General features: G+C 33.9%; 1 protein-coding gene and 1 long non-coding RNA gene across 3 annotated transcripts in view; one reads left to right on the forward strand and one right to left on the reverse strand.

Moving 5' to 3' along the window:
* LOC137615146 (uncharacterized) overlaps positions 1–15,557 on the reverse strand; it is a 67,365-nt gene that overhangs the window by 13,700 nt on the left and 38,108 nt on the right. The window contains exon 3 of the long non-coding RNA XR_011039165.1: positions 3,712–3,811. This is a non-coding gene — a long non-coding RNA (uncharacterized lncRNA). The remainder of the gene's footprint in view (positions 1–3,711; positions 3,812–15,557) is intronic.
* Positions 1–15,557, forward strand: part of LOC137615144 (hepatic leukemia factor-like) — a 41,587-nt gene that overhangs the window by 13,688 nt on the left and 12,342 nt on the right. Inside the window, exon 2 of one of the 2 annotated variants that reach the window (XR_011039164.1) lies at positions 9,129–9,249. The exons of the other annotated variant lie outside the window; for it this stretch is intronic. The gene's annotated coding sequence lies outside the window, so the exon portion shown is untranslated. The remainder of the gene's footprint in view (positions 1–9,128; positions 9,250–15,557) is intronic. 2 annotated transcript variants of the gene reach the window in all.

A 15,557-nucleotide genomic window follows, 5' to 3' on the forward strand; every position in this document is an offset into this window, starting at 1 on the left:
AAATAAATAGTATAAAAGAGGGTTCATCAACTTGATCCAACAGTAAGCATGAATTTGACTATTGCTTGGTTGTAGGTAACTTGACCTTGTAATGAAGGAGTTCATTTTTTTTTTTTCTGATATTTGTCCTTGTGGCCTACACAGCAACCCACAAAAGGGTATTTTGATAAAGGAAAAGTGTAATTTTGAGGAAGTGTTGCGTCATAAAACCTTTCAGCCTCCGTAGATATTCGTGGATTGAAAAGATGGCTTTTGAGTGAAAAACAAATTCTCTTGTAAGCATTGTTTAAAGGTCGTTCATGAATGGGCAAGGGACAGTGACATTGCCCTAGCAATCAGGACAATGCCCTAGAGACTTACCATATATGATCAGCACCCAAGCCTCCTCTCCACCCAAGCTAAGACCAGGGAGGGCCAGGCAGTGTCTGCTGATGACTCGGAAGATAAACCTACTGGCTCCCCCAAACTGCCCAACCTTAGCTCACAAGGATGTTAAGGTTGCAGACACTAATGGCACTTACGAGTCTGAGCGGGACTCGAACCCCCGACTGGCAAACACCAGGCAGAGACGTTACAAATTAGGCCATAGCAACCCTTCAGTATTAGTTAGTAATGATTCTCATTGGGTGACATGTTAGTTTAGCATTGGAAGTGCTGTGAGGGGTTCAATAGAGCCTGAACCCTTGGGTGTTCCTTATACACACTTAAGTACATGCCTTGCATGGTGTAACACTATCCCCTAGGGCAGGGAAGACAGAATTTCTTTAATATATCTTGTTATATTGGATTCCCTGTACATATACTAGCCTTTTATTATTATTATTATTACTTGCTAAGCTACATCCCTATTTGGTAAAGCAAGATGTTATAAGCCCAGGGGCCCCAACAGGGAAAATAGCCCAGTGAGGAAAGGAAACAAGAAAAAATATATTTTAAGAAAAATATATTTTAAGATCAATGACATTTAAATAAATATTTCCTATATAAACTATGAAAACTTTAACAAAACAAGAGGAAGAGAAACGAGATAGAATAGAGAGCCCGAGTGTACCCTCAAGCAAGAGAACTCTAACCCAAGACGGTGGAAGATCATGGTACAGAGGCTATGGAACTACCCTTTACAGGAAAGTTCTTGGAACCAGACAGTATCTCTCCAAAACACCTATTACTAATGACGACTCAGGGCCATTCAAATAACTCACACACGACAGGACCTATAAAAACATTAGCCCCAAAATACACTAAAAGTAACCACAAGATAAACATGTAAATAAAAACAAATCGTAATTCCCGCAAGGGGAAGAGAGAGAGAGAGAGAACCCGTGGTTGTATGAACAGAAAACGGGCTCTCTATCTCCCGTACTAGGTAAAACTAACATAAAAGAGAGAGAGAGAGAGGGAGACAAGTGACTGTATGCACAGAAAACGGGAACTCCCCCTCTCTCTCTCGTGGTTACTATAACAAAACAATAAAACGAACCTTAAATCACATTACAAATAAAGGTCCATGACCAACAAAAAACAATAAAAAGACGAACGAAGAATAGCGAAACGAGAACGAAAAAGGAGTGAAATTTGACGAAATTATGATACCGCCAATTGGAACAACTCAATTATAACAAAGCCCCGAACGCTATTCTTGGTTCGCCAGAATATAGACTTGTAAGCGCTAAAAAGTACCAAGACTGGAAAAATAAACGGTTCAAAATATAATAATATAAATGGCATAAGGCCTGAAAATAAAAGGATAATGAACCTAAGATGACAAAGAGTACCAACGGGCAAAACAAGTTAAACCAAACCGTACAAGAACAATGACCGCCATCAGCTATTAAGGCCAAAACTGTACGCACTAAAAAACACTCAAATAAATAAATATAACAATAGCCCGGTACTCACAAACCTGTCAAAACAATCTATGGTACTTAACATTGGTGCAGGAGTAAGAAGAGCCTCGGTCATGATGAAGTTACACGAAAAAAGCTAAAAAACCAAGCGGCACACAAAAAACAAAACGGCGCTTATGATGTCCAACAGAAGGATGGAGTTCAGAGGGCGCTAGCATCATGTGTCGGTAGAGTGGCGAAGGTATGAGAGATAGGGTCTCTGTTACGCCCCTTCCCTTTGATGAAGGAATGATCTAAATGGAAGACAGCCTGTGAATAGTGGTTTTCACACGCCCCTGCTTTATACACGACGCCCACTGGGTGTTCGCGCGAGGGTAGTAACCTCTGCATTCCATACTTTAAATTTCTCTGGTATATTTGGAAGTATTTATATCAGAAAAATGTAAAGAAGGACTCTTTTCACCGGGCGTCACAGGTATCTCCCCAGAAATAGATTTTTCCTTTGTCAAAATCCCTTTATTTTTTTGCCAATGTTTTGCAAGATGCCAGAGCAGTTTAGTAGCATTTGTCATTTTCAAGACTTGCAACTATTACCCTTACAAGTCTAAAGAAGGTTGCTACTTGTATGAAACAGGCAAAATAGAACATGGATAAAGGTGATGGACTATGACTCAATGTGCATAATGTTTCTTTTAGTAATGAATTTGGTTAGAATATAAGAATTTATCTGTCTGATAAATTATAAGAAGCACTTGGTCATACTTGAGATGCTTTTTATGTAGTATTTCATGTCAAAAGTCCATATTTGGCCTGGTATGCAAAATGCAAATATTCAGGCGTGAACGAGTTTTTTCTATACTACAAAAGAAACCTTTTTACTTCAATCTCTACTTGTTAGAGAGGCATGGTTTGTAAACAGAAAACTTAAGTCTTAATAGGATTTTTCAGCAGCAGTTGAGAAATGTTTGGAACTACTGTATAAGACAAATAGAATATGAAATATAAAGCACAGAGTTGTATGAAATCAAAAGGCATGACCAACCTGTCCTTTTTTTCTATATTATTAAACATTGTACACTACTAAAAATAACACACTACAAAGGAATTCTTGCATCTTGAGCACCAATCTCTATCAACTGTTCATTGGAATTAGTATTTTTCTGGTTGAACCTTTTCTGCATATGAGCATTATTTTAGCATCAAGATGATTGGAGTTAGTATGGGGAAGGCTTGGTGAAACTATAGCATTTGTGATGGCTGTAGTAAGTCTTTTCTCCTGAGCAGTGTTCTTGGTTCATCTACAACAGTGCTTCCTATTTCTAGCAGGTAACCCCACTGGTTTTATATAGTGTACAGTATATTACTATATAATGCATGTTACTACATTACCAATTGTAAGCTGTTAAAAGTGAAGAACAAGTAAAATTTTCTTGTAAGAGGCATTATAAGGCTGAAAATATAGAGACAAAATAAAGATAATTAAATCTAATTAACTTCATTATGAGCATTTTCATCAGAAAAATGTGTTGCATTCGACAAAGGTAAACTAAAATGTTGGTGCTGTTTTGGTACGCAATCTCATTTATGGCGTGATCTCAGAAATTCAAAATATATAATAAATTAAAAATGGAGTAATTACTCAAAAGTGTCACTATTTGTGAATTGTATATTCTAAGGACACTTTTGAGTAATTACTCCATTTTTAATTTATTATATATTTTGAATTTTGAAGAGCACGCCATAAATGAGATTGCATACCAAAATGTTTCCCACCAATGATAGCTAATTTTAATGGAAGACTTGGGGGTGGATTTCACTGCTAAGTCTGTCCATTTATGTCTCAATTATAGAAAACAGTACTTACTCTGAATCATGATTGGAGGCTCAAATCTGGACATGGATGAGTCCTGTTTGGAGGGCACATATTCTCTTCATCTACTAAACGACTATAACACTTTGAACACCTGCAGTGAACACATTATTACAATTTTTATATATAATATATACACGAGTAGATTTATAAAGCTAGCAAAGTTCCTTATAAAATCTTGCAAATGAATTGGTGTATGGTAGGACATTTACATTTAATTTATAATACACAATAAAACTTTATTTTCTGCATAATCAGCAGTAATATACTCTAATTGTTGCAACATGAAAAGTATTACAAATTTTGTAAGTAATTTGTATTTTTCTTAGTTATATAAACCAAGTTCTTTAATAGGAGTAGGATTCTGGTGACAGCTGGTACGGCTAATGAAAAATTATCGAACTCTTTAGTGTTGACTTCCTCTTTTGAATTTATTGATTAATATTTACATATTCTTGTATAGCCTGGTATTTTCCTTACTTTTCTGAAATACATTCTCATCCCACCTGGAGAGTTTTCATTTACTGTACCTAATTATGATTTTGTAAAAAGAAAATAATCTTCAATGTATAAAAGTAAATTGTATTTATATAGTTAGCTTCAGAACTACACACATTCAGGTTTGTAGGATCTTTCCTATGTGGGCCTTATGTGTAGAGATTTGCATTTGCTACCGATTTATAAACCATTTAGGGTGTCCATTTATGAAAAGAGAAAGATTAAATTTATTGAAAGGGTTTTTAACCTATTTTCAAAATATCCCTGACTTAAATAGATTCATGACATGCTAATACTCAGAATTAAGAAGTTCAGCTGAGGGGATCTCTGAATGAAAAGTTGATAAAGTTCCCACTTTTATTGCCTATTAGTGTAATAAATGTATTACCAAGTATTGTACAACAGAAAAAGCCTGTCTTCCTTATCCACAGATTCACCAACTGGAGATTCCATTATACATTGTTAACCAATAGGTGCTGATTTAAAAAATATACACGAAAAGTCACTCGTACACGGCCCCAAAAAAAAAAAAAAAATCCAAGTACAGGGACTATCTATTCCCCAAAGCTAAATTAAAGTCCCCTCAACCATCATCAGACTTTTGGTTTTAAAGAAATGGGAAATTGTATTTAGATTTTAGTCAAATAAATTAATTAGCGAGTAGAATTTAATATATCTTATAAAATATATATCTTTAAAGAGCCTTTACAGAGCCTTTTTAAAAAAGTACAGAATTTCAACTTGGGAAAGTAGATTAGATATTTTATATAGATTCAAAAGTTTGCAATCATACTTTTTAAGAAAAGAACTTATTCAAATCTACGACAAATTAAGAAAAATTAAATTCTAGAAATTTTACCTTTCCAGAAATTTCACCTTTCATAAAATATTTCAGAAAGGAGAACAAACTTATTAGCAAGCCCATAGTTTTGATTGCATATGTGGACCTCCATTCCAAATATGAAAAAATTGTTGAGTAGAATTGACCATGTATTGTGTTATCATGCTACAATATCTTTAAAGAGCTCTCTTTAGGAGGAAAAAAAAGCATATTTTATCATTGAAGGTTATAACATTGTCAGAAATTCTATGTAAACTCTCAACTGCAATATTTTTCAACCTGAAACCACACATAACTTTCAATTTTTTTTTAATGCTTATGATAGAATAATAACAATTAAATTTCACAATTTTCTATCTTATCTTTTAAGAGAGAGAGAATCTTTTCGTATCTGCACATTACATAAAGTATTACAATATTTTCTATCATGCATTCTGTAATATTTTTATACATTATGCCTGGCAGTTAGTACCAAATAGTTAACAGGTGTTTGGAGCAAGGATGTGTATTAGTTTGGTTTTTAACCCTTGTACCCCCAATGGACGTACTGGTACGTTTCACAAAACTCATCCCTTAACCCCCATGGACGTACTGTACGTCCTTGCAACCATATTTTTGATAACTTTATGAGAAACTTCAGGCATTTTCCAAAATAATGAGACCAACCTGACCTCTCTATAAAGAAAATTAAGGCTATCAGCGCAATCTAAAAAAAAAAAAAAAAATATGCAAAACGTGCTTGAAAAAGAAAAACACCTTGGGGTTAAGGGTTGGAAAGTTCCAAATAGCTTGGGGGTAAAAGGGATAAATATTGTTTTAATATTATTATACTTTACAGTAGCTTGTCAGTACTATGGCAATACTGCATATACTACTGTGGTTCAGTACCACAATTTATGAGTTTAATTCATTCTTGGAACAAGCTCGCAACATAAAATTCTCGTATTCTAAAATATTTTTTCCCATAAGAAATAAAGAAAATTTACTTGATGCCCAAAGGTCCATAAATACACAAATGCACTCATTCCTAAAGAATTTGTAATGGTAATTCTTGTTATCATTATTATAATTACTACTACTAGCTAAGCTACAACCCTCATTGGAAAAGCAGGATGCTATAACCTTAAGGGCTCTAATAGGGAAAATACCCCAGTGAGGAAAGGAAATAAGGAAATATATAGAATAATATGCCTGAGTGTAACCTTAAACAAGAGAACTCAACCCAAAAGAATGGAAGACCATGGTACAGATGCGGCATTACCGAAGACCAAAGACCATGGTACAGATGCGGCATTACCGAAGACCAAAGACCATGGTACAGATGCGGCATTACCGAAGACCAAAGACCATGGTACAGATGCGGCATTACCGAAGACCAAAGACCATGGTACAGATGCGGCATTACCGAAGACCAGAGACCAAAGGTTTAATTTTACTTAAGATCAGAAATGAATTAAAATTAATAATTTACCATGAAAAATAGAAATTAATTGACAAATTAACTCTCAATTTATCTTTGAAAAGTCGTGGCTGGCGTGAGAGAGACAAGAGAGGAGTAGATTACTGCTTGGAAGGCAAACTCATTTCATGAACAATTCTGGTAAAATATGGAGAGTTTTTTCTCTCATTGATATTTACTAAAACTAACTGAATCACTAAGTTGAGATTCATGGTTTTTTACTCTAATAAATCAAATTTTAACAATGAAGCTACCTAGAAAAAGAGACTGGTTTTACATTTTCTTTAAAATGGCATAAAAATGGGGTAAAAAAATCAGGTGAAGACTTTGTTGGTAGTGTATGGGGACCATTGTGATTGATTTCATGCTAGTTTCATTAGTACTTGTCCACAAAATATGCTCATACGGTGCATTTACATTTATATGATTGTATCCTGATATGCTTCTATTCAAAGTTACTTGTAACACAAAGTACTACTGTTTACAGAACTATAGGTATTTGTATTTGTATACTGAACAGTTTAAGGTTGTACAGCATAACAGGCATATACTTATAAAGAATAAAGAGATAAATATTGTCAGTAGAGTATATAGTATTGCAATGTACTCCTATTACAGTACGGTAATTTTCATTTCAGTAGCTTACTATACATTTTAAAGTACAACTACAGTACTTGAGGGCCTATATAAAAGTACTTTAAACAAAAGAAAAATAAATAACTGTAGAGAATTTAAGGTCTCCTATTATTCACAGTTCCTCATCTGCATAATGGACTCGATATCGTCTGTTTTCTCTGTAGTAGACTTTTAATGTTGATTAACTTTTATAAAGTTCCAATATTATAATATTATTGGTGAGTGTTGATCCCCTTGGAGTGGGTGCAGTGTAAAGGGTCTAGTAGGGTGAAGTGAGGAGATAACCTGAATTTGGCCATGATTTGAATGAATAAGTGATAAAAGTTAGTGAATGGCAAGAGGGTGCGAAGCAGTGAGAAGGAAGAAGATACCTTTAAGGAAATAATTTAGATTTGAAAATTTCCCTTATTATTCTTCTGGCAAGAAGATTGCCCAGGAAGGAGGTTAGTACTGTAATCCAGTACAGATTGAAAATGTAGATGCAAGACCTAAAAGGACCTTATTAATTCTACATTGGATACTTTTATTGAAAAATTTTCTCACTAAATTCCTATTATCTATGGTTAGTTGAGACATTTGTTATAGATATTATTTAATTTTTATTGTGGAATTTTGGATAGGAAAACTTTTTCATTACACAATTCATTCCTCAAAAGTGCAAGTGTAGCAAGTATCAGAAATGTTGAAACTCAGGCTGATTTATGTTTGGGAGTTTTAAAGTCTTTTTCACTGAATAGATTTATTGTTTAATTCACTAGTCACTCAATTATATTTATACAGTACTGTACTCTGTTACTGTCATTAATGATGAAGAATTGAAAGGGTCTTTTGTCACTTTTATATGCACATATTTTCTTTATATTTCAGTGCATATTTAATTTGTTCCGAGATGGATTTGAGCTTTTTAATGCTGTCCTGTTTATTTAGTTTTCATAATGTGATAGCACCGTTGCTTTTTACAAGAACATTAGGGTTGGATTTGTCATAATGTTTTCAAAGGATGTGATATGTCAGGAGTTGCATATTGGGTTTAGCTCTAAATAAAACTGTTATATCATTTCTGGATCTATAACTTTTATGTTTATAGATCAAAATACAGTACTATCCCATAGAAATTTTATATGGAAGAAATTATTTACTTGAAGGAAAATGTGAAATTTACTTGTACAACAACTGGAGCATGAACTTACATTTGAAATATCTCTCAACGAAGATATAAAAATGTGTCGGAACTAGTATGTTAATGGAGTCGGATGAGTACGGTTTATATTCATGAGGTTTATGTTTTTCTAGAGATGGTTGCTATCCTTTATCTATTAATGCTCAGTTTACATAAGAATGACAAACCATATTGGCAGCTAAAGTTTGTCTGCATTTATTAGGATGGGTTGGTTGTACAATAGTATGATTAGTATTCTTTTTATTGATGTGAGTATCATTATGCTACTAGAATACATGCAGACTCAAGTTCGTGGTATTAAGACAGGTTAGATGTAGGGAAAATGTGTTTGAATGGTTCAGGTATGCATCCTAGTGGTCGATGAAATTTTTGTTCACAATTTTTCTTGCCGTGCATGTGACTGGGAATTATTTTTGAATAATTTTTACTATGCTGTATACTGTATTACTTTTACCATAGGAGCAATATATTATGTAAGAAGACCAAGTGTAATAAATACTTCACTAGTATGTACCACAGTACTCTTTATTATCTGGATATTACTTAGTTAATTTTGTAAGTTTTTGTTGCTCTTCAATAAGTAAAAAACACTTGGTTTCAAAACTTTCAAGTTATTATATGTGAGGGATATGATTCCTGTTGTATCAGTGGCAGTTATATTTACTCTAGGTCCATATTGGTCTTTTCTTTTGCGTTTTGGGGTATTGCGCCAGTTGTTTGCACTTGCCTCTTGTTACAAAAGTTTAGATTACCATTTGGTGTTTGTATTTATATTGAGTTTATTTTTCCCCATGCAGAACAATGCCATGACTGTTGAGCTTCAGAAGGCTCAAGCAATTGTGGAATCGCTAAAGAAGAGGCTCGCAATGTATGAGGCAGTTTAAATAGAAGACCACACAAGCTTCTGCCACTTCTTGGGTTAGAGGCTTATAATTTTTTTTTTAAGTTACACTAGAATATTTTAAAAGGGAGCAATAGCACAATTTTGTTTATGAAGACTCCATTAAAGTACAGATATTTTCACTTGCATTCAGTATACTGAAAATTTTATCAAATTTCAAAATAATTTATTGAAACTGAAGGAATTCACCCTTGTATCATATTATGTATATACAGTATAATAATGTAGTTACTATACACTGTAATTAGTTTTTGTAGAGGCTAATCCAATTATGAACTATTATTCAATACTTGAATCACTTCATATTTTCTCCCATTCTGAGATACGGTCTACTGATAAAGTAGCATCTGTGTAACTACTTATTTTTCCAAAAACTTATACCCAGTGTCTAGCCTTTAAAAATTTAACTCTTTTGGCTAGACTGTTAGGGGGTTGTGACCTATGTTTTCTTTCTTTCAATTCACATATTTCAAGGGAATCAACCTCTTTTCATTACTCCCAGTGACTTGCTGTTAAAATTGAATTCATGAAATAGCTACAGAATGCTAAGGGACCAGACTTATAATTTCTTCTAATCTAATTTACTGTTAAAAGGGAGCCCTCACTTGTCAACTGACAATAGTCCTTGTAAACTGTACATCCTGAAACTTGAACATTTAACTGTAGGCTTATAATATAGAGAAATAAACTTGAAAAGTTACAGTACAGGGAAACATGAAACACAATGATAGTACTTAAAAAGGCTGTCAAAGTGCTACACTTGAAGATGTATCTCATGAGATCTTCAAGATGAAAAGCAAATTGACAGTAGTATTTCAAGCATCATCTATATTGTTTTTTCAGGATACTTTTATGAAATAGACATGTAATATTGTCCGGGTCCGGTTTTATTGAGATCAAACTGGTATTAAATGTTTGGTCAGTGAATAATATGCAAACATTTTTACATCACGCAAGTCATTTGTATGAAAATTTGTCCTGAGTGCAGTACTGTATATGGAGCGTTTCCATTACAGTATTATATTCAGGGGCTGAATGTGATATTGTTTAGATTGAGAAATAACAGTATGGATTCATCAGGGGGAGAGGGACTGTGGCTGTCATATTTATGATAAAACAGCTACAAGAAAAGAAGCTAGAGGGAAACCAGAAGCTCCTCTGTGCTTTTGTTAACCTAAAGAAGGTTTATGATAGAAAACAAACTGAAGAAATGTTTTGCTGTTTGAGGAAAGTCCCAGAGAAGTTGGTTAGAATAGTAGAGATAATGTATAAAAGAAGTATTAACAGCTGTTGCAGAAACAGAAACCTTTCAAGTTATTATTCGATTTCACCAGCGATCAACATTAACCCCGTTATTATTTGTGGTGGTCATGGATGTATTGAGTGAAGAGATAAAAAATGAAAAATTGCTATATGCAGAGGATTTGGTGATTACTGCTGAAAATTAGGAAAACTTGCAATTATCTCGTCTCAGGAACTTCTCCAAGTTTATCAACATCAACCTGATCCCACATTTCTGCTTCAGATAAGACTAAACGCTTTTAAGGAGACTATAAACTGACTAGAATTGATTGCTCTTGTACTCCAGTTAAGACTTATCTTCAAAGGGTTTTACAGTGGAAAGAGACTGGAGAGGGGTGGCTTGAAAGTAAATGTGGATAAGACGGAAGATATGGCAAGCAGTAAGGAAGGTAGGGACAGGATAGTTATACATGCTCAGTTATAAAATAGTGGAACAATTTAGATTCTTGAGGTTTACTGTAAGTCAGGAGGGAAGATTAGGCTGAAGTTGAGAATAGGATGAATGTAGCCTTGGAGAAGTGATGAGAGGTAGCATCTTGGTATGTGATAAAAAAAAATGCGAGTCAAGGTAAAAGTGTCAAGATCTATAGATCAGTAATAAGACCAGAGATCATTTATTGATCAAAAATGTGGGTTCTAAGATGAAAAGAGGAAACAAAGCTTAACAGATATGAGAATGCTGAGGTAGACTATGGGAATATCACTGGTTGAAACATTGGAAAATGATGAAATATAAGAATAGCATGTAGTGAAGATTACGTAAGTGATAAGTGTCATGACTGAGATGGTTTTGGCATGTATTTAGGATGGATGGTGGGAAGGAACTGAGGTGGTCTAGGGGGAGGAACCTGTTAGAGGAAGAACATTGAGAGGGAGGCAGAATTACATGGTAAGATATAAAGTGAAGGATGATATGGAGAAAAGATGTTTAGGGGAAGAGGATGCCTTTGATACAATGCATTGGAGAAGGGGGGGGGGGGAGGGGGAGGATGCCTTTGATAAAAGGCATTGGAGAGGGCACATCAGATAACTTGCCCATTAATGTAGGGATAGCAGTTGGAAAGCAGGAATCAGGAAATGTACTGTATACACACTTTTTATATGTACACAGTACATAATATAGGAGTTATGTAAATACATTTCAAATGAAATTTCTTTGCTTACAAATTTAGTGTGCACATAACATCAGGAATAATTCCCTTCCTCAGTTAAATTGATTGAACTTCAAATGCACGTGATTTATTACCCATTCTAAACTTGATTATTCTGGGAGTGTATTTAAACCCAAAAAATAATTTTATTCATGAACCAATCCTATATGGACTGGGAGGGTATTCAGTAAGTGCAACTACGGAGGGACAAAGTAGATACACTAAGAGGTAAAAATTAAAGAGAGGTTGGACAGTAAGATGGAAGAAAGGAAGTAGAATGGAGGTATAGTAGAGGGTTGAATAGTGAGTGCAGCTATGGGCCAAAGGTGTGCTAAACAGACCTTCAAGTAATCCTTACATTGCACAGTATGAACTACACCGACAGCTCTTCCTCTGATGGGGAAATTAAATAATGATTCTAGTAAAAATAATAGGCGAGATAGATGGATGAATGAATTTTGTTCCTTCTGCTCTTGCCTTGAAACATGGAGAAATGAAATAACTTGACAAAACAACAATTATGAAAATCACACACGCACAATCAGTCGGGTATAAAAACTATGCATTTCGTTCAAACACATAGTTAAAGAATATAAATAGTTAGTCCTATAAGTAAGAATGTTCAACTTAGGGCTTTCAAAGATGAGAACAAATCTACAATAAATTAAAAATAATTTTGAGTAAGTGCAAAACCTAATATTTTTATATATAGAATTATAATTTTGGCACTGAAAAATAAAGATTTTGGTCTTGGTTTTGACCTTGATCCTATGAGGTGCAAATTTTAAAAGGGTCTATTTTGTGACAGTGAATCTTTCCTGAAAATTTTTGACAAAGAAATCTATCAAAAGCAAATCTTGGTGGAAAATTACAATGGAGATAAGGGTGTTGTGTATTATAAGCAGAGTTCTCAATTTTAATTATGTTGGACTGTTTTCAAATTTAAAACCCACTCAGAATGCATCTCTTTCTTATATAGTAAACTTTATATAATAAACTTCCTTTATTATTCATATGAAAAAAATACTTATATAACTTGAATTTTGTTAAAAAAGGACATGAATAAGGCTTACTCAAAACTTGTTCTCATAGATTCCGAGATATATTTGTGTGAAGTGTGTATACCCTTAATACTTTATCTGGTTGAAAGTATTTCAACATATGTTGGGATAAGAACTTCTAAGTCAAAGGTATTTCATATAAAAGTTGGGAAAATTTTTCTTTGAATAAAAATCATGTAAAAATGGCATATTTTGCTTCCCTGTTCTGTTCAGCAAATAATAACCACAAATTCTAGCAAAAGGAATCCTTGCAGAAATTGGATGAAGTGGTGGACGCTTATTTAGTGCACCCTCAAGTCACAGTACTTAAGTATTTACCTCACTTTCCCAAAGCCTTGAATATTGCTGTCATTTATAACATTTCTACTAAAGAGAAGCATTAGATCTAACCTAAACATTGGAATAGAGAACTTCCATAAATGAAATTGCCACAATATATTTGCCAATTAAAACAGAAATTAAAATCATTTTACTTCTGGATTCTAGTTCACTAAAGTTGAAGTCCATGTGTACAAGTTCACAAGTATCTGCACTGAATCACTACATAAAAAGGGATTTTGACGAAGGAAAAATCTAATTCTGGGCTCTACCTGTGTTGCTCCGTGAAATGCTCCTCTAGTACCATTTCTAAGGCATAGATATTGCTGAATATACCAGAGAAAAAAAAAGAGATGCATGGAATGCCAGGAATAAACCTAGCTCGCTCACTCATTGAGTGTTGGTATAGAAAACTGGGGCGTGATTGAACCACGCCTATAGATCCCTCACCAATTAGACCTCTCCTTCATCATCATCCCCCCTCTCTACCCCTACATCTCCCCACCCTCTATCCTCAGTCCTCCTCAGCACTTGCGTTGGTAAATTATTTATCCATAGTCTTCTAACGTTTACACAGGATTAGTCTCACACGGCCTCTAATTGAATACTGTTTCAACCTAAAATATACAAGTTAACTTCATAAATAACCTTACTTAAATCTTTAACATTGAAATATACTGCATTGGCAATACCAGAACGAAACAATCTATACAAAACCCATGAACTGATACACTGCATATTAAAGTTCACACCATGACCAAACGGTAATAAGCAAGGATAACCATTTTGTGAATAATACAATTTCATACAAAGTATATCAAATATAGAGCCAAGTTTTTCTTTTAAAAACAAAAGTGTAATGAACATCTACAAGTTGCAAGATTTCAAAAGAAAAAATTGCAATAGTTTTAGAACTCTCAAAGTACCATTCAAGGTACTGGTACTTGCTGTATTGAAGAAATGCCCAACTGTTAGTTTATCTTCCATAATATCTTACATTATATATATATATATATATATAATATATATATATATATATATATATATATATATATATATATATATATATATATATATATATATATAATATATATATATATATATACACACACACACACACACACAGAATATATATATATATATATATATATATATATATATATATATATATATATATATATATACACACACCTTAGTAGCCTCTAAAAATTGAAGATAGCATCTATCCGGACAATTTGAGCTTTTGTCAGTCTTCAGGATAACACAAAAGCTGTATATACATTTTTCTATTTAAAATTTGGCCATCGATACGCTTTTTTTAATCTCCTATTTATGCGATTCTTCACAATGACTACTTTGATGGAAATATGGAATTGATTTTTAATATAAAGGTCATGTTGCTTAAAATTTAAAATACAGAAACATTTGAATGCTCCAAAAGTTAATAATTAGTTTTTGAAATTTTTGTAATATTCCATGAAATTAAATATTTCAAGATTAATTTTGCAATACACAAATGATTTTTCACAAAGATTAACAGAATTTCACGACCAATCTCAAAAACTCTTCCCGTCTTCGATAAAACTCATGCTTCCAACCTTGCAACTGGATCGTGTAGGTTCTTCAGAAATGTTATTTCTTGTCCAAAGTAGGCTAAATTGTGAGGTTTATTCACTAACTCAGAAACTAGATTTTCAAGCTGTGTTGATCACGGATTAGATTCCTTTCAGAGTAGTGCCTTTCCTTATGAGAAAGTGTGGTCTTGTTGCTATGCATTTTCTTTGCAATTGAGAAATTTCTTTACTCACAGCCAGTTCATCCATGCTGGTTCTCTTCTTTCTCCTATGTTCAATTAAGTTCACATTCCACTGTTGCGAAAGGTTTGACGTTAGGCTTACTGCTCGTGTTTGTATGTGTCTATACATTTAATCCTCTGCTCTGTGTCTATACATTAGTACTGTACTCTGCTATTGCTGGGGTTCTGTTCCACGGGCTCCGTCAATAGTTGAAAAAATACAAAGTAGATACATATATCTACGGTATATTTATTTTTGATTTTTTAAAGTACAGTGAACCCTCGTTTATCGCGGTAGATAGGTTCCAGACCCGGCCGCGATAGGTGAAAATCCGCGAAGTAGTGACACCATATTTACCTATTTATTCAACATGTATATTCAGACTTAAAACCTTCCCTTGTACGTAGTACTGTAAATAAACTACCCTTTAATGTACAGAACACTTAATGCATGTACTACAGTACCCTAAACTAAAACAGGCACAAATATTAAAGGCGATTTTATATCATGCGTTTCCTAAACTTCTTCAATTTCTTCCGAAGGCGTACTAGCAGGAGGAACTGGCTCTTTTTTGCGAGGCTGGAAGAACATTGTGATCGGAAGTTGCTGCCGCTGCTTCTTTTTTCGCTCTAAGAGCATCCTGTAGGGAGTCATGATGTCGTTGACCTTGTTGGAGAATTGCATAGACCGAACCATA

This window comes from Palaemon carinicauda, chromosome 21, assembly GCF_036898095.1.
Source record: "Palaemon carinicauda isolate YSFRI2023 chromosome 21, ASM3689809v2, whole genome shotgun sequence".
Taxonomy (NCBI): Eukaryota; Metazoa; Arthropoda; class Malacostraca; order Decapoda; family Palaemonidae; genus Palaemon; species Palaemon carinicauda.